We start from the raw sequence: 20,253 nt of genomic DNA, 5'->3' as shown, positions 1-20,253 counted from the left end.
GATGGCCCAGTTTTCCTCTCACCCTGTCTGTGTCTGGTGGAAGCTGTGGTGGGGGCAATCACCTCACAAGGTGCCCAGTGTAGTCGGGGTCAGCCCGACCTCGTGCTGCAGCCGGGCGCCCGGTCAACATCAATATTATACTTTGTTCTCGGCTAAATTACAACCATTTAGAGTGTTCCTGTTGAACACACGGCCAGGGCCGACGGAAAGGGCTCGGGGAGGAGGGGGAAGTGGCGAGCTGGGGTCCACACCATGTTCCCATCCCCAAACACGCCGGTGCACCATAAAACATGCAGCACACAGGTTGGGAGGTCATGGTGCAGTTGTACAATACATAGGTAGTGCAGGGACCTGCACATTTAGAACTGAGATGAGGAAAACCTTTTCCCCATACCCCCTGACTCCGCTATCCTTAAGAGCTCTATCTAGCTCTCTCTTGAATGCATTCAGAGAATTGGCCTCCACTGCCTTCTGAGGCAGAGAATCCCACAGATTCACAACTCTCTGACTGGAAAAGTTTTTCCTCATCTCCGTTCTAAATGGCCGACCCCTTATTCTTAAACTGTGGCCCCTGGTTCTGGACTCCCCCAACATCGGGAACATGTTTCCTGCCTCTAACGTGTCCAACCCCTTAACAATCTTATACGTTTCGATAAGATCCCCTCTCATCCTTCTAAATTCCAGTGTATACAAGCCTAGTCGCTCCATGTTATAGGAAAGATGTCGTCAAGCTTGAAAGGGTTCGGAGAAAGTTTACAAGGATGTTCCCAGGACTCGAGGCACATGAACACACATATGAACACACATATGCATGCACACATAGATACGCATGCACATGTATGTACGCAGAGAAATCCACAGACATGCACATGTACATGTGTGTATGCATGCACAAACATATGAATGTACACCCCACCCACATGCAAATATACATAGATGCTGGTACATAGACATGTACACACACACACACACACACGCATGCACACAATTACACCCTGCTCACAAGTGCATGCCTGCAAATGCATGCAAACACGCAACAGACTCACACACTCAGACTTGCACACATATGCACACTCACATGCAGACAAGTGCTAATACACGTATTTACGCGTGCATTCTCAAAGCTAACTCTGCACATACATGCACAGGCGGCTTCATGCATACACGCGTGTAAGCAAACACGCGTGCAACAGCCACTGTGTAATCATGCAAGTAGCACACAGCCACAAAGGCTAGTCTCTCTCTCCCTCTCCCTCTCCCCCTCTCTCCCTCTCCCCCTCTCTCCCTCTCTCCCTCTCCCTCTCCCCCTCTCTCCCTCTCTCCCCCTCTCTCCCTCTCTCTCTCCCTCTCCCTCTCCCTCTCCCCCTCTCCCTCTCTCTCTCTCCCCCTCCCTCTCCCTCTCTCTCACGCCCGTGTTGTGTTTCACAGGGAGGTGTCACGGATGACAAGAGTGAGGATAAGACCGTGTCCACCCTCAGCCTGGGTGTGAACACACCGACCGTCTCCTGCATCTTCGACAGTGAGTCCCTGTCCCTCCCTCCCTCCCTCCCTCCCTCCCTCCCTCCCTCCCTCCCTGTGTGAGTGTGTGTGTGTGTGTGTGTGTGTGTGTGGCGTGTGTGTGTGTGTGTGTGTGTGTGTGTGTGTGTGTGTGTGTGTGTGTGTGTGTGTGTGTGTGTGTGTGTGTGTGTCTATAAGTGTGGGTATTTCTTATGGTAGCTCAGCGGTAGAGTTGCTGCCTCACAGCGCCAGAGACCCGGGTTCGATCCTGACTATGGGTGCTGTTTGTACGTTCTCCTCGTGACCTGCGTGGGTTTTCTCCGGGTGCTCCGGTTTCCTCCCACACTCCAAAGACGTGCAGGTTTATAGGTTAATTGGGTTTGGTAAAATTGTCCCTAGTGTGTGCAGGATAGTGTCAGTGTGCGGGGATCGCTGGTCGGAGCGGACTCGATGGGCCGAAGGCCTGTTTTCCACGCTGTATCTCTAAACTAAACCGCGAGGTTGGTTCCCATCTTATCTTCCCATCTTGCGGGAAGCATCTGGACAATGGTCAGAGTCTTTAGTCAGAGGGCGGTGAATCTGTGGAAATCTTTACCACAGAAGGCTGTGGAGGCCACAAGTCAGTGGATACTTTCAAGGCGGAGATTGACAGATTCTTGATTAGTACGGGTGTCATGGGTTATGGGGAGAAGGCAGGGAGAATGGGGTTGAGAGGAAAGATAGATCAGCCATGATTGAATGGCGGACTAGACTCGATGGGCCGAATGGCCTTATTCTGTTCCTGGAATTTTTTAACGTATAGAGTTATACAGCATGGAACTCAACCCGAAACGACACCCATTCCTTCTCTCCAGAGATGCTGCCTGACCCGCTGAGTTACTCCAGCATTTTGTGTCTACCAGCATGGAAACAGGCCCTTTGGCCCAACTTGCCCACACCGACCAGCAAGTTATGAATAGCGGGTGCTTTACGGACCCATCTGACCATGTCTGCTTTTGTTTACAGGTGGGACAAGGTATCACCTGCGATGTTACCTTTACCAAGCGAGGGACCTGATTGCTATGGACAAGGACAGCTTCTCAGGTATGGTTCCCCTACCTGATGTCTTCAAGTGACCTGTGTCCATCACATCCCGCAAAGACAGGGCAGCCAACTTCCTCACACCCAAATAAGGGACAAGGGGTGACGTCACCGCCCGCGCCCCACATGACCTCACCCAGGCCAGCGGCCACGTGCTCCCGCTCCACCAATGGCGGCCGCCCGGGCCAGGAGGCGGGTTGCTATGCAACCTCCATCAGGCGGCGCCCGGGCCTCCGGGCCTACAGTGTCCGGGCCTACACTGACCGGGGCCTACAGTGTCCGGGCCTACACTGACCGGGCCTACAGTGTCCGGTCCTACAGTGTCCGGTCCTACAGTGTCCGGGCCTACAGTGTCCGGACCTACAGATGGGGCATCTCGGTCCAGCAGGGGCAAGTTGGGCCGAAGGGCCTGTATCATGCTGCTTTGACTACTGCTCTGTGACCCTCTCTGATGGAGAGATACAGCATGGAAACAGGCCCTTCGGCATTCCAAGTATGGGGCATCTCGTAAGTCTTGTATCACAACTCTTGTAAGTGACAATAACTGTAGAAATTACTCAAAAAGCTGGAGTAGCTCGGCAAGTCAGGCAGCATCTCTGGCGAAAAGGAATAGGTGACGTTTCGGGTCGTGACCCTTCTGCAGACTGAGTCAGGAGAGAAGGAATCAAGAGATAAAGATGGTGAAGTAGAGAGATATAGAACAAACTAGACCAAGTTGGGCCCAAACCTCTCCTGCATTGGTGCAGAATGCTCTCCTCCCCTCTCCCCTCCCCTCCCCCCACCCCCTCCCTCCATCCCCTCCTCCATCCCTCCTCCCCCCTTCCTCTCACCCTCCCCTCCTGCTCCCCCCTCTCCATCCCCTCAAGCACCCTTATTCCCCCCTCCCTCCTCAAATGAACAAACAAACAAGAGTTTCAGTATATAGATGAGGGGCTGTACTTGATGGGCCGAATGGCCGAATTCTGGTCCCCTCACGTGACCTATTGACTTATGACCTGATGACTAAAAAGTAAACTAACCTGAACTATGCACAGAAGGCACGGGGAATGAATTCATAGCTGTGTTATTCCCTGGTGAAAGGGGCCTTTGATCAGGTCAGGATATCCCGAGGTACTTTCGCTGGTGACGCACGTTTTTCAGCAGTAACCCACAGCTCCAGCGAAGGAAGACCCAGGAGCTCACCGAGCCAGAGAATAACGGGGTACTGATTTTGGATGATCAACCACGATCAGATTGAATCACAAGGTTAATCCCCTGGGATGGCGGGACTGTCATACGAGGAAAGATTGGAAAGACTGGGCTTGTATTCACTGGAGTTTAGAAGGATGAGAGGGGATCTTATAGAGACGTATAAAATTATAAAAGGACTGGACAAGCTAGATGCAGGAAAAATGTTCCCAATGTTGGGGGAGTCCAGAACCAGGGGCCACACAGTCTAAGAATAAAGGGGAGTCCATTTAAAACTGAGGTGAGAAGAAACCTTTTCACCCAGAGAGTTGTGAATTTGTGGAATTCTCTGCCACAGAGGGCAGTGGAGGCCGATTCACTGGATGAATTTAAAAGAGAGTTAGATAGAGCTCTTAGGGCTAGTGGAATCAAGGGATATGGGGAGAAGGCAGGCACGGGTTACTGATTGTGGATGATCAGCTGTGATCACATTGAATGGCGGTGCCGGCTCGAAGGGCCGAATGGCCTCCTCCTATTATCTATGTTTCTCTGTTTCTATGTAACCACACAGGCAGCACCCACTAGCTGATGTCCCACAATTCTTACTTAGTTTAGTTTTGTTTAGAGATACAGCGCGGAAACAGGCCCTTTCGGCCCACCGTGTCCGCGCCGACCAGCGATCCCCGCACACTAACACTATCCTACACACACTGGGGACAATTATTTTTTTCCCATTTACCAAGCCAATTAACCTGCAAACCTGCACGTCTTTGGAGTGTGGGAGGAAACCGAAGATCTCGGAGAAAACCTCGGAGAACGTACAAACTCCGTACAGACAGCGCCCGTAGTCGGGATGGAACCCGGGTCTCCGGCGCTGTATTCGCTGTAAGGCGGCAACTCTACCGCTGCGCCACCGTGACCGCCCTGAGCACAATCTCAGCAGCTTCACTGCTCCTCCACCACCCTCCTTCACTATTCATTCTCCTCTCTCTCTCTCTCCCTCCCTAGGGTCTAGTCTCTTTCAGTCCTGGCTCTCCCCTGTCCATTCTCCTAGTTACAGCCTCAAAAAATGTGTTGGGGATCAAGTATCATGGGCGGGCACGGTGGCGCAGCGGTAGAGTTGCTGCCTTACAGCGTTTACAGCGCCAGAGACCCGGGTTCCATCCCGACTACGGGTGATGTCTGTACGGAGTTTGTACGTTCTCCCCGTGACCTGCGTGGGTTATCCCTGAGATATTCAGTTTCCTCCCACACTCCAAAGACGTACAGGTCTGTAGGTAAATTGGCTTGGTATGAATGTAAATTGTCCCCCGTGTGTGTAGGATAGTGTTAGTGTGCGGGGATCGCTGGTCGGCGCGGACTCGGTGGGCCGAAGGGCCTGTTTCCGCCCCATGTCTCTAAACTAAAATGAACTAAAGGGTCTTGACCCGAAACATCCCTTCTCTCCAGAGACGCTGCCTGTCCCGCTGCCTGTCCCGCTGCCTGTCCCGCTGCCTGTCCCGCTGCCTGTCCCGCTGCCTGTCCCGCTGCCTGTCCCGCTGCCTGTCCCGCTGCCTGACCCGCTGAGTTACTGCAGCATCTTGTGTGTAAGAAAATAACTGCAGATGCTGGTACAAATCGAAGGTATTTATTTCACAAAATGCTGGAGTAACTCAGCAGGTCAGGCAGCATCTCAGGGGAGAAGGAATGGGTGACGTTTCGGTTCGAGACCCTTCATCAGACTGAAGAAGGGTCTCGACCCGAAACGTCACCCATTCCTTCTCTCCTGAGATGCTGCCTGACCTGCTGAGTTACTCCAGCATTTGAGAGAATAAGCAGCATTTTGTTGTGTATACCTTTGGTTTAAACCAGCATCTGGTGTTCCTTCATACATAGAAACATAGAAACATAGAAAATAGGTGCAGGAGTAGGCCATTCGGCCCTTCGAGCCTGCACCGCCATTCAATATGATCATGGTTGATCATCCAACTCAGTAACCTGTACCTGCCTTCTCTCCATACCCCCTGATCCCTTTAGCCACAAGGACCACATCTAACTCCCTCTTAAATATAGCCAATGAACTGGCCTCAACTACCTTCTGTGGCAGAGAATTCCACAGATTCACCACTCTCTGTGTGAAAAAAAACGTTCTCATCTCGGTCCTAAAAGACTTCCCCCTTATCCTTAAGCTGTGACCCCTGGTTCTGGACTTCCCCAACATCGGGAACAATCTTCCCGCATCTAGCCTCTCCAACCCCTTAAGAAGGGTTGTTCACAGTGGTTGTTGGAAAGTTCGGGCTGTGGAAAGAAAAGTTTGTGCTTTTAAAATAAAACTAAGTTTGTTTGCTTTCCACTGTGGCCTTTGGCAGTGATGGAGAGTGCAGTGTGAAATCTGCTACAGTCCAGGTCCTTTCCAAATGCCCAGCAGGCCCAGCGTTTTCTAGCAATGTAGAGATTGTAGTTTATTGTGAAAACCTATCCAACTAGGACCCACTGGAGACTCCTAGTCTGCAGCACTGGGGTTCCGCAGAGAAACAGTGCTAGCTCCATTCTTGTTCAATAGACAATAGACAATAGGTGCAGGAGGAGGCCATTCAGCCCTTCGAGCCAGCACCGCCATTCAATGTGATCATGGCTGATCATTCTCAATCAGTACCCCGTTCCTGCCTTCTCCCCATACCCCCCTGACTATCCTTAAGAGCTCTATCTAGCTCTCTCTTGAATGCATTCAGAGAATTGGCTTCCACTGCCTTCTGAGGCAGAGAATTCCACAGATTCACAACTCTCTGACTGAAAAGGTTTTCCCTCATCTCAGTTCTAAATGGCCGACCCCTTATTCTTAAACTGTGGCCCCTGGTTCTGGACTCCCCCAACATTGGGAACATGTTTCCTGCCTCTAACGTGTCCAGGTTTGAGAGGGGATCTTATGTTCCCCAACATTGGGAACATGTTCCCCGCCTCTAACGTGTAGAAGGATGAGAGGAGATCTTATCGAAACGTATAAGATTATTAAGGGGTTGGACACGTTAGAGGCAGAAAACATGTTCCCAATGTTGGGGGAGTCCAGAACCAAGGGCCACAGTTTAAGAATAAGGGGTAGACCATTTGGAACGGAGATGAGGAAAAACATTTTCAGTCAGAGAGTTGTGAATCTGTGGAATTCTCTGCCTCAGAAGGCAGTGGAGGCCAATTCTCTGAATGCATTCAAGAGAGAGCTAGATAGAGCTCTTAAGGATAGCGGAGTCAGGGGGTATGGGGAGAAGGCAGGAACGGGGTACTGATTGAGAATGATCAGCCATGATCACATTGAATGGCGGTGCTGGCTCGAAGGGCCAAATGGCCTCCTCCTGCACCTATTGTCTATTGTCTATTAAATGGACATCGAGAGGGTGGATTCTTATAAGTACCTGGGTATCTCGATAATAAACTGGACTGGACTGAAAACACCGATGCGCCATACAGAAAGGGCCAGAGCAGACTTTATGTGCTAAGGAGACTCAGGTCGTTTGGAGTGCAGGGGGCACTCCTAAGGACCTTCTACAACATGATGGTTGCATCGGCCATTTTCTACGGAGTGGTCTGCTGGAGCAGCAGCATCTCAGCGGTGGAAGGGAAGAGACTCGACAAGCTGGTCAGGAAGGCCAGCTCTGTCCTGGGTTGCCCCCTCGACTCAGTGCAGGCGGTGGGAGAGAGGAGGATGATGGCAAAGCTAACATCGCTGCTGGACAACGACTCCCACCCCATGCAGGACAATGTCACTGCACTGAGTAGCTCCTTCAGTGACAGACTCCTTCACCCCAAGTGCGTGAAGGAGAGATATAGGAGGTCCTTCCTTCCCGCTGCTGTGAGACTGCACAACCAGCACTGCTCCCAACGGACGAGTCAACAATAACAGCTAAGAACACACGGAAACTGATGACAATTTATCCTTGTCTTTACTTTTATTTATAATGAATGATAGATAATAGACAATAGGTGCAGGAGTAGGCCATTCAGCCCTTCGAGCCAGCACCGCCATTCAATGCGATCATGGCTGATCACTCTCAATCAGTACCCCGTTCCTGCCTTATCCCCATACCCATTCACTCCGCTATCCTTAAGAGCTCTATCCAGCTCTCTCTTGAAAGCATCCAACGAACTGGCCTCCACTGCCTTCCGAGGCAGAGAATTCCACACCTTCACCACTCTCTGACTGAAAAAGTTCTTCCTCATCTCCGTTCTAAATGGCCTACCCCTTATTCTTAAAATGTGGCCCCTTGTTCTGGACTCCCCCAACATTGGGAACATGTTTCCTGCCTCTAATGTGTCCAATCCCCTAATGATCTTATATGTTTCAATAAGATCCCCCCTCATCCTTCTAAATTCCAGTGTATACAAACCTAATTGCTCCAGCCTTTCAACATACGACAGTCCCGCCATTCCGGGAATTAACCTAGTGAACCTACACTGCACGCCCTCAATAGCAAGAATATCCTTCCTCAAATTTGGAGACCAAAACTGCACACAGTACTCCAGGTGCGGTCTCAACAGGGCCCGGTACAACTGTAGAAGGACCTCTTTGCTCCTATACTCAACTCCTCTTGTTATGAAGGCCAACATTCCATTGGCTTTCTTCACTGCCTGCTGTACCTGCATGCTTCCTTTCATTGACTGATGCACTAGGACACCCAGATCTCGTTGAACATCCCCTCTTCCTAACTTGACACCATTCAGATAATAATCTGCCTTTCTATTCTTACTTCCAAAGTGAATAACCTCACACTTATCTACATTAAACTGCATCTGCCATGTATCCGCCCACTCACACAACCTGTCCAAGTCACCCTGCAGCCTTATTGCATTTTCCTCACAATTCACACTACCCCCCAGCTTAGTATCATCTGCAAATTTGCTAATGGTACTTTTAATCCCTTCATCTAAGTCATTAATGTATATCGTAAATAGCTGGGGTCCCAGCACCGAACCTTGCGGTACCCCACTGGTCACTGCCTGCCATTCCGAAAGGGACCCATTTATCCCCACTCTTTGCTTTCTGTCTGTCAACCAATTTTCTATCTCTTGCTATCCACTTTGCTGCTGTAACACTGGAAATTTCCACGGTGTGGGACGAATAAAGGAACATATTATTATTATTTTTATTATTATTATTAACTTACTGACAGATTGAGAAAAGGAATGTGGTTCACTCTCTTCACAAATACGTCCTTGTTGTAATGGCAACTTTCCGACCTTTCCAGCAACTTCTTTTCCAATTGCCATGACTACACAGGGAGTTGGAGTAATCTCACGCAGACCCAACAGAACTGATCTTCCAGTCATTTTTTTTTCTTCAGTTTAATTGGTTGTTTATTGAAGTAGTTGTACAAACAAGGAGTGGAACATACCAGGCTTTACCTTTTCCGCATGCATGTCGTAGCTGGCTGCTCTGTCCCTGATCTGGTCCCAGGTTTCCAGGTCTATCCAGTCGTTGGTCTGCCAAGGTCTGGTGAGACCTGTGTGCAGTTTTGGTCTCCAAATTTGAGGAAGGATATTCTTGCTATTGAGGGCGTGCAGCGTAGGTTTACCATGTGAATTCCCGGAATGGCGGGACTGTCATATGTTGAAAGACTGGAGCGACTAGGCTTGTATACACTGGAATTTAGAAAGATGAGAGGAGATCTTATCGAAACGTATGATTATTAAGGGGTTGGACACGTTAGAGGCAGGAAACATGTTCCCAATGTTGGGGGAAGTCCAGAACCAGGGGCCACAGTTTAAGAATAAGGGGTAGGCCATTTGGAACGGAGATGAGGAAAAGCTTTTTCAGTCAGAGAGTTGTGAATCTGTGGAATTCTCTGCCTCAGAAGGCAGTGGAGGCCAATTCTCTGAATGCATTCAAGAGAGAGCTAGATAGAGCTCTTAAGGATAGCGGAGTCAGGGGGTATGGGGAGAAGGCAGGAACGGGGTACTGATTGAGAATGATCAGCCATGATCACATTGAATGGCGGTGCTGGCTCGAAGGGCCGAATGGCCTCCTCCTGCACCTATTGTCTATTGTCTCTGGTATGCTCTCCCTCCCTGTGTCTGGCACTGCCTGTCCCTTATGTCAATATATACACCACCCTGTGCATCTACCGACCGCCCCCTAGTGTCCAAAATAATACTGCAAGATATATCTAGACAAAATAATATAATATGCCGACAGTCCCCAGCCTAAACATAAATGGCTCCTACACTTGGTCTCAAGCAAAATAAAAGAGTGAATGGTCTTTGCACCTCACTGAGACCCTGACTGTTTAGTTCGGTTATGTCTATTGTCACGTGTACCGAGCGAGGCACAGCGAAAAGGTTGTAAGTGATAGGAGTAGAATTGGGCCATTCGGCCCATCGAGTCATCTCCGCCATTCAATCATGGCTGATCTATCTCTCCCTCCTAACCCCATTCTCCTGCCTTCTCCCCATAACCCCTGACACCCGCACTAATCAAGAATCTATCTATCTCTGCCTTAAAAATATCCACTGACGTGGCCTCATGTGTTAACATACAAAATAGGTGCAGGAGGAGGCCATTCGGCCCTTCGAGCCAGCACCGCCATTCATTGTGATCATGGCTGATCATCCACAATCAGTAACCTGTGCCTGCCTTCTCCCCATATCCCTTGGTTCCATTGATCAACTGACTTGGCCTCCACAGCCTGCTGTGGCAGAGAATTCCACTGAACTGAACTGAATGTAGACAGGTACATGGATAGGACAGGTTTGGAGGGATGTGAACCAAACACAGGCAGGTGGGACTAGTGTAGATGGGACATTGTTGGGCCGGTGTGGGCGAGTTGGGCCGAAACGTATAAGATTATTAAGGGGTTGGACACTTTAGAGGCAGGAAACATGTTCCCAATGTTGGGGGAGTCCTGAACAAGGGGCCACAATTTAAGAATAAGGGGTAGGCCATTTAGAACTGAGATGAGGAAAAACTTTTTCAGTCAGAGAGTTGTGAATCTGTGGAATTCTCTGCCTCAGAAGGCAGTGGAGGCCAATTCTCTGAATGCATTCAAGAGAGAGCTAGATAGAGCTCTTAAGGATAGCGGAGTCAGGGAGTATGGGGAGAAGGCAGGAACGGGGCAATTATTGTGGATGATCAGCCATGATCACATTGAATGGTGGTGCTGGCTCGAAGGGCCGAATGGCTTCCTCCTGCACCTATTGTGTATTGTCTATTGTGTATTGTCTATTGTCTAGTCCCGGCAACAATTCTGAGGGTGGGCCCAGTTACCAGGTGGGGTCGCTGACGGAGTGTGCGTTTGCCTTCTCGTTGCAGACCCGTACGCGGTGGTCTCCTTCCTCCACCACAGCCAGACCACGGTCACCGTCAGGAACACGCTCAACCCCATCTGGGACCAGACGCTCATCTTCCACGAGATCGAGGTATTCGGCAGTGAAGAGGCCATGGCCACCAGCCCACCGGACATCGTCATCGAGCTCTACGACCAGGACACCTACGTAAGTCCCAGCATCTGGGCGGTCACGGTGGTGGCGCAGCGGCAGAGTCGCTGCCCTACAGCGAATGCCGTGCCAGAGACCCGGGTTCCATCCTGACCACGGGCGCCGCCTGTACGGAGTTTGTACGTTCTCCCCGTGACCTGCGTGGGTTTTCTCCAGGAAACTCTGGTTTCCTCCCACACTCCAAAGACGTGCAGGTTTGTAGGTTAATTGGCTTGGTGTAGGTGTGAATTGTCCCTAGTGGTCGTAGGATAGTGTTAATGTGCGGGGATCGCTGGTCGGCACGGACCCGGTGGGCCGAAGGGCCTGTTTCCGCGCTGTATCTCCAAATTAAAAAACAAAATCTCTGTCCACTGTGCGCCAACATTAGATTTTAGATTTAGAGATACAGCGCGGAAACAGGCCCTTCGGCCCACCGTGTCCGCGCCGCCCAGCGATCCCCGCACACTAACACTATCCCACACCCATTAGGGACAATTTTTACATTTACCCAGCCAATTAACCTACAAACCTGTACGTCTTTGGAGTGTGGGAGGAAACCGAAGATCTCGGAGAAAACCCACGCAGGTCACGGGGAGAACGTACAAACTCCGTACAGACGGCGCCCGTAGTCGGGATCGAACCTGAGTCTCCGGCCCTGCATTCGCTGTAAGGCAGCAACTCTACCGCTGCGCCACCGTGACGCCCATTAATTTAGTTTAGTTTAGTATCGTTTCAGTTTAGTTTATTAGTTTATTGTCACGTGTACCGAGGTACAGTGAAATGTCGGAAGGAACTGCAGATGCTGGTTTAAACCGAAGATAGACACAAAAAGCTGGAGTAACTCAGCGGGACAGGCAGCGTCTCTGAAGTTGCTTTTTGTTGCGTGCTAACCAGTCAGCGGAAAGACAATACATGATTACAATCAATCAATTTACAGTGTAGAGATACCTGTAAGAAAATAACTGGTACAAATCGAAGGTATTTATTCACAAAATGTTGGAGTAACTCAGCAGGTCAGGCAGCACCTCAGGAGAGAAGGAATGGGCGACGTTTCGGGTCGAGACAGTCTGAAGAAGGGTCTCGACCCGAAACATCACCCATTCCTTCTCTCCTGAGATGCTGCCTGACCTGCTGAGTTACTCCAGCCTCAGAAGGCAGTGGAGGCCAATTCTTATGGATACTTTCAAGGAAAGGCACAAAGTGGCGAAGTAATGAAGATCCAATCTCGCCCCAGGCCATCACCGAAACCAACCTCATAAGGTCATAAAGTCAGAAGTGACGGGAGTAGAATTCGGCCTTTCGGCCCGTCAAGAATTCTCTGCCTCAGAAGGCAGTGGAGGCCAATTCTCTGAATGCATTCAAGAGAGAGCTAGACAGAGCTCTTAAGGATAGCGGAGTCAGGGGGTGTGGGGAGAAGGCAGGAACGGGGTACTGATTGAGAATGATCAGCCATGATCACATTGAATGGCGGTGCTGGCTCGAAGGGCCGAATGGCCTCCTCCTGCACCTATTGTCTATTGTTCTCCCTGTGACCGTTACACCCAAGCCGCGAGACTGTTGAAGGCGGGCATACCACGCATACTGCGAACCCAACCGCTGCTGGAGTCACTCGGTGGGAAAATCCTCTCTCCTGGATGCGGCGATTTGGTTATTTAGCCGGCCCGTCGGTACATTCCACCGCGGGTCACGACTGCGTCAGCACCAGGCAGCCATCTCGCTGAACCAACACGGAGAGGAATATACGTGCCGCTGCCAGCACGTCCTCCACGTCGGGGAATGTACAAAATGTAAAGAAATAACACGGAGATTATTTTCATTTGGAGTGAAGTTTCACGCTGTAAGTGGCTAAGACCAATCCGAGGTCCCCCAGAGATGAGTACGGGTATTGACGCGCACAAAGTGTTAACGCGTTGGCACGGTTGCTGTTTAAATATTTTTAACAGCTAACCCAACACCCCAGTGTTATTCTGAGTTCCAAGGAACGGTTTGAAAGATCGGTTCCACTGGAAAGAAGTTCTTGCATTTTTGTGGCGTCTTTTATTTTCCCGTGGTTTTCCGACATCGCAGCGGGGCAGGTCATAGAGTCAAGGGGTCAGGGGCGGCACATCTGGAAAAGGCCGAGGGTTGCCAACTTCCTCACTCCCAAATAATGGACAAAAGGTGACACCACCGTGCCCCACGCGCGACCTCACCCAGCCAGCGGACACGTGCTCCCGCTCCGCAAATGGCGGCCGCCCGGGCCGGGTAGCGGGTTGCTACGCAACCTCCGTTAGGCGGAACCCGGGCCTACGCTGTCCGGGCCTACAGTGGCTCCCTGGCCTACATTGTCCAGGCCTACAGTGTCCGGGCCTACACTGTCCAGGCCTACAGATTTTATTTAGAGATTTAGAGATACAGTGCGGAAACAGGCCCTTCAGCCCACCGAGTCCGCACCGAGCAGCGATCGCCACACATACATACCCTACACACACTAGGGACAATTCTTACACATACACCAAGCCAATTAACCTACAAATCTGCATGTCTTTGGAGTGTGGGAGGAAACCGAAGATCTCGGAGAAAAACCCACGCAGGTCACGGGGAGAACGTACAAACTCCTTACAGACAGCGCCCGTAGTCGGGATCGAACCCGGGTCTCCGGCGCTGCATTCGCTGTAAGGCAGCGACTCTACCGCTGCGCCACCGTGACCGCCCACTGTCACTGTCCGGGCCTACAGTGTCTGGGCCTACAGTGTCCGGGCCTACAGTGTCCGGGCCTACAGTGTCCGGGCCTACAGTGTCCGGGCCTACAGTGTCCGGGCCTACAGTGTCCGGGCCTACAGTGTCCGGGCCTACAGTGTCCGGGCCTACAGTGTCCGGGCCGACAGCGCCCCCCCAGGCCTAATACGGGACAAGGGCGGTCCGTATGGGACAAACCAATTTAGCCCAATATACGGGATGTCCCGGCTAACATGAGTCACTTGGCAACCCTAAAAAGGCCATTCAGCCCAACTTGTTCATGCTGGCCGAGATGTCCTATCCAAACAAGTCTTTTTATACCCGTCTTTGGCCTATGTTTTACAGAACACCTCCGATCAGTCCGCCTGGACCTATCTGATCTCCCTAACCACTTTAATTCCCCTTCCCATTCCTACACTGACCTTTCTGTCCTGGGCCTCTTCCATTGTCAAAGTGAGGCTAAACGCAAATTGGAGGAACAGCACCTCATATTTCGCTTTGGCAGCTTACACCCCAGCGGTGTGAACATTGACTTCTCTAACTTCAAGTAACCCCGGCTTCCCCTCTCTCTCCATCCCTCCCCCACCCAAGTCGCACCAGCCTCTCGTTCTCACCCAGCGAACAGCTAACAATGGCCTGTTTCCATTATCATTGTCACTTTTCTGCATATCTTTCATTCATTGTTTGATATCTCTCTACATCACCGTCTATATTTCTCGATTCCCCTCTCCCGTGATTCTCCTCCCCTCCCCTTCAGACGTTCAGTTCAGTTCAGTCCAGTTTATTGTCACGTGTACCGAGGTACAGTGAAATGCTTTTGTTGCGTGCTAACCAGTCAGCGGAAAGACAATACGTGATCACAATCGAGCCATTTACAGTGTACAGATACATGATAAGGGAATGACGTTTAGTGCAAGGTGAAGCCAGCAAAGTCCGATCAAGGATAGTCCGAGGGTCACCAATGAGGTAGATAGTAGTTCAGCACTGCTCTCTGGTTGTGATAGGATGGTTCAGTTGCCTGATAACAGCCGGGAAGAAACTGTCCCTGAATTTGGAGGTGTGACCTTAAAGTAGGGTTGCCAACTGTCCCGTATTAGCCGGGACATCCCGTGTTTTGGGCTAAATTAGTTTGTCCTGTACGGGATCGTTCTTGTCCCGTATTAGGCCCGGGGGGTGCTGTAGGCCTGGACGCTGTGGGCCCGGATACTGTAGGTCCGGATGCTGTAGGTCCGGGCGCTGTAGGCCCGGACGCTGTAGGTCCGGGCGCTGTAGGCCCGGACGCTGTAGGCCCGGACGCTGAAGGTCTGGACAGTGTAGGCCCGAATGCTGTAGGCCCCGACGCTGTAGGCCTGGACGCTGTGGGCCCGGATACTGTAGGCCCGGATGCTGTAGGTCCGGGCGCTGTAGGCCCGGACGCTGTAGGTCCGGGCGCTGTAGGCCCGGACGCTGTAGGCCCGGATGCTGAAGGTCTGGACAGTGTAGGCCCGGATGCTGTAGGCCCTGACGCTGTAGGCCTGGACGCTGTGGGCCTGGATGCTGTAGGCCCGGACACTGTAGGTCCGGACAGTGTAGGCCCAGACACTGCAGACCTGGACGCTGAAGGTCTGGACAGTGTAGGTCCGTACACTGGGCCCGGGCACCGCCTAACAGTGGTTGCGTAGCAACCCGTCTCCCGGCCTAGGCGGCCGCCATTGGTGGAGCGGGAGCACGTGGCCGCTGGCTGGGTGAGGTCACGTGGGTATTTGGGAGTGTGATAGTTGGCAACCCCTACCTTAAAGCAACTTCCCCGTAGTGTTTGACATTTCCAGGTCCTGGAAAAAGGTTCGAACAGTCTACCTTTTTTATGCCTCTCATAATTTCACATACTTCTCTCAGGTCTCCCCACAACCTCCGGCATTCCAGAGAAAACAATCCCAGTCTGTCCAACCTCCTCTCATAGCTCACGACGTCTAATCCGGGCAGCATTCTGGAAAAACAAAGTCCCGATAAGTCAGAACTTGTTTCCCAGGGTGGAAAAGTCGCACACTTACAGGGCACGACTTTAAGGTGAGAGGGGAAACGTTCATAGGAGACTCGCGCTCCCGTTAGGTTCCCATTGGGTGTCAGCGGTCGATGGGGAGAAAAAAAAGACACAGGCAATTTTAACATTATTGTGTTGTCAAACTTTAACTTGAAGAAGATTTGAGCATTTACCTCAGGAGTCATCGTTCAACGGAGCACGCCTTTCATGACAACATTGGACACGGAAGGATCAGATCAAAAATGGCGATGTTTATTTTATGGGGCACGTGTCCGAAATACAGTCAAAACGGTACACGATAGCGCAACAATTTGAACGAAACTTGATACTGCACACCGCAGGGCAGTGGTCAGGAAGGTGCCACGAAAATGGTCGCGGTATCGTGTACCGTTTTGGCTGTATTTCGGGAACATACATACATATATATATATATATATACTAGACCAAGTGGACCCGTTGGGCCCACACCTCTCCTGCACTGGTGCAGCACCCTCTCCTCTCCCACCCCCCCCCCCCCCCTCCCTCCCCCCCCTCTCCCCCCTCCCCTCTCCCTGCAGCGGTAGAGTTGCTGCCTTAAAGCGAATGCAACGCCGGAGACCCGGGTTCCATCCCGACTACGGGCGCCGTCTGTACGGAGTTTGTACGTTCTCCCCGTGACCTGCGTGGGTTTTCTCCGAGATCTTCGGTTTCCTCCCACACTCCAAAGACGTGCAGGTTTGTAGGTTAATTGGCTTGGTGTGAGTGTAAAATTGTCCCCCAGTGTGTGTAGGGTTGTGTTAGTGTGCGGGGATCGCTGGTCGGTGTGGACCCGGTGGGCCGAAGGGCCTGTTTCCGCGCTGCATCTCTAAACAAAACTAAAGTATAAATGGCACGATTGTAATCATGTATTGTCTGGATAGCACGCAACAAAAGCTTCTCACTGTACAGGTGAGGATAAACTAAAACTGAACTAAAACTGTAATAAACTCAAGTTGACCTTTGCACAAGACCTCCCAAGTCCCGTAGAATGTTTGCCAACTTCTGAACAAGCTCTCTCTCCGCTGTTTTGGGAAGCAAAGCGGACAATGACACATTTTTCCCACAAACCACCCCAGTGGTTTTGCCCATCCAGCATCAACAAACCACAGCCATCCCCTTTGCAGAGCTCGTTGGATTCCCACCACATCTCCTTCCGTGAGGTTATTATGGGAAGGAACTCGGGTAAATAGAGTCATCGAGTCCAACGATCGTCTCCCAAACGTCTAGTCCCAACACTGCTGGCAGGCAGGAAGACATACACCCCCTGGAACAACCCATCACCCCTTCTGCCCTTCAGTCTGACCCGAAACGTCACCCATTCCTTCTCTCCCGAGATGCTGCCTGTCCCGCTGAGTTACTCCAGCATTTTGTGAATAAATCGATTTGTACCAGCATCTGCAGTTATTTTCTTATACCCCTTCTGCAGGATCTTCTTCTTCTGCAGTTGTACAGGGCCCTGGTGAGACCACATCTGGAGTATTGTGTACAGTTTTGGTCTCCCAATTTGAGGAAGGACATCCTTGTAATTGAGACAGTGAAGAAACCAATGGAATGTTGGCCTTCATTACAAAACTTTTTCAGTCAGAGAGTTGTGAATCTGTGGAATTTCTCTGCCTCAGAAGGCAGTGGAGGCCAATTCTCTGGATGCTTTCAAGAGAGAGCTAGATAGAGCTGTTAAGGATAGCGGAGTCAGGGGGTATGGGGAGAAGGCAGGAACGGGGTACTGATTGAGAATGATCAGCCATGATCACATTGAATGGTGGTGCTGGCTCGAAGGGCCGAATGGCCTCCTCCTGCACCTATTGTCTGTTGTCTATTGTCCCTGCAGGGTGCCGACGAGTTTATGGGCCGCTGCATCTGCCGCCCGTCACTGGATTCCTCTCCCCGACTGGCCTGGTGCCCCGTGACCAGGGGGAACAATGCTGCCGGCGAACTCCTCGCTGCGTTCCAGCTCATCCCACGCGAGAAGGTACGTGACCAATTGAGTATCGGAGTAAAGAGGTCCCTCTGCAGTTGTACAGGGCCTTGATGAGACCGCACCTGGAGTACTGTGTGCAGTTTTGGTCTCCAAATTTGAGGAAGGATATTCTTGCTATTGAGGGCGTGCAGCGTAGGTTTACTAGGTTAATCCCCGGGATGGCGGGACTGTCGTATGGGGAAAGATTGGAAAGGCTGGGCTTGTATACACTGGAGTTTAGAAGGATGAGAGGGGATCTTATAAAAGCATATAAAAGGACTGGACAAGCTAGATGCAGGAAAAATGTTCCCAATGTTGGGGGAGTCCAGAACCAGAGGCCACACAGCCTTAGAATAAAGGGGAGGCCATTTAAAACTGAGGTGAGAAAAAAACTTTTTCACCCAGAGAGTTGTGAATTTGTGGAATTCTCTGCCACAAAAGGCAGTGGAGGCCAATTCAATGGATGAATTTAAAAGAGAGTTAGATAGAGCTCTAGGGGGCTAGTGGAATCAAGGGATATGGGGAGAAGGCAGGCACGGGTAATTGATTGTGAATGATCAGCCATGATTACAATGAATGGCGGTGCTGGCTCGAAGGGCCAAATGTTCTCTTCCTGCACCTATTTTCTATGTTTCTATGAGTGGGAGAGTCTAGGACCAGAGGCCGTAGCCTCAGAATAAAAGGATGTACCTTTAGAAAGACGAGGAGGAATTTCTTTACACAGATAGTTGTGAATGGGGTTGAGAGGGAGAGAGAGGTCAGCCGCGATTGAATGGCAGAGCAGACTCGATGGGCCGAATGGCCTGATACTGATCCGATCACTTATGAACATGATACGAAAGGTGCAAATTGTGAAGCCAGAGGAAAGGAATGTGGGTAGAGGAGGAGGGGAGAAATGGGTGGGGCACATGGATGGGGGAGGGGGGGAATAAAGGGGAGGGGGTGGGGGGGGGGGGTCGTGGGAGAGCACAGGAAAAAGGAAGGGTGTTTGTTAGAAGTTACCTAAAATTTGAGAATTCAATGATCGTCCTGTTGGGTCGTAGCTCAGTGCCTGGGTGGAAGGTTGAGAAGATTTGTCCTAATAAGGGAACAATATTGGGGCGTCACGGTGGCGCGGCGGTAGAGTCGCGGCCTCACAGCGCCGGAGTCCCGGGTTCCATCCTGACTACGGGCGCTGTCTGTACGGAGTTTGTACGTTCTCATATGTTGAAAGACTGGAGTGACTAGGCTTGTATACACTGGAATTTAGAAGGATGAGAGGAGATCTTATCGAAACGTACAAGATTATTAAGGGGTTGGACACGTTAGAGGCAGGAAACATGTTCCCAATGTTGGGGGAGTCCAGAACCAGGGGCCACAGTTTAAGAATAAGGGGTAGGCCATTTAGAACTGAGATGAGGAAAACCTTTTCCAGTCAGAGAGTTATGAATCTGTGGAATTCTAATTCTCTGCCTCAGAAGGCAGTGGAGGCCAATTCTCTGAATGCATTCAAGAGAGAGCTAGATAGAGCTCTTAAGGATAGCGGAGTCAGGGGGTATGGGGAGAAGGCAGGAACGGGGTACTGATTGAGAATGATCAGCCATGATCACATTGAATGGCGGTGTTGGCTCGAAGGGCCAAATGGCCTCCTCCTGCACCTATTGTCTATTGACCTGCGTGGGTTTTCTCCGGGTGCTCCGGTTTCCTCCCACACTCCAAAGACGTGCAGGTCTGTAGGTTCATTGGTTTAGTAAATTGTCCCTGGTGTGTGTGTGTGTGTGTGTAGGGTAGTGTTAGTGTGTGCGGGGATCGCTGGTCGGCGCGGACTTGGTGGGCTGAAGGGCCTGTTTCCGCGCTGTATCTCTGAACTAAATGATAAACTAAACTAACGGTGTCGATGTTGTCTTTCTTCACACAGCGTTCAGTCCACCGACTTCCTGGCTTGGAGGTAAGCTGGGAGAACTGATATCAACCCAACCCGCCCATGTTAAACCCACAGTGAAACTAACACCCACACCGTCCCATCACACACTTTACCAGGATGTTGCCAGGACTAGAGGGTGTGAGCCACAGGGAGAGATTGAGCAGGCTGGGTCTCGATTCCTTGGAGCGCAGGAGGATGAGGGGAGATCTTATAGAGGTGTACAAAATCATGAGAGGAATAGATCGGGTAGACGCACAGAGTCTCTTGCCCAGAGTAGGGGAATCGAGGACCAGAGGACATAGGTTCAAGGTGAAGGGGAAAAGATTTAATTGGAATCCGAGGGGTAACTTTTTCACACAGAGGGTGGTGGGTGTATGGAACGAGCTGCCAGAGGAGGTAGTTGAGGCTGGGACTATCCCGTCGTTTAAGAAACAGTTGGACAGGTACATGGAT

General features: G+C 51.1%; 1 pseudogene across 1 annotated transcript in view; it reads left to right on the top strand.

The window, feature by feature from the left end:
* LOC144598324 (dysferlin-like) overlaps positions 1-20,253 on the top strand; it is a 111,351-nt pseudogene that overhangs the window by 29,984 nt on the left and 61,114 nt on the right. Inside the window, exons 2-6 of the transcript XR_013547851.1 lie at positions 1,429-1,519; positions 2,503-2,580; positions 11,021-11,202; positions 17,769-17,909; positions 19,795-19,824. The product of XR_013547851.1 is annotated as a dysferlin-like (transcript). The remainder of the gene's footprint in view (positions 1-1,428; positions 1,520-2,502; positions 2,581-11,020; positions 11,203-17,768; positions 17,910-19,794; positions 19,825-20,253) is intronic.

This window comes from Rhinoraja longicauda, chromosome 1 (genome assembly GCF_053455715.1).
Source record: "Rhinoraja longicauda isolate Sanriku21f chromosome 1, sRhiLon1.1, whole genome shotgun sequence".
Lineage (NCBI taxonomy): Eukaryota > Metazoa > Chordata > Chondrichthyes > Rajiformes > Arhynchobatidae > Rhinoraja > Rhinoraja longicauda.
This window is presented reverse-complemented; position numbering and strand designations above follow the sequence as displayed.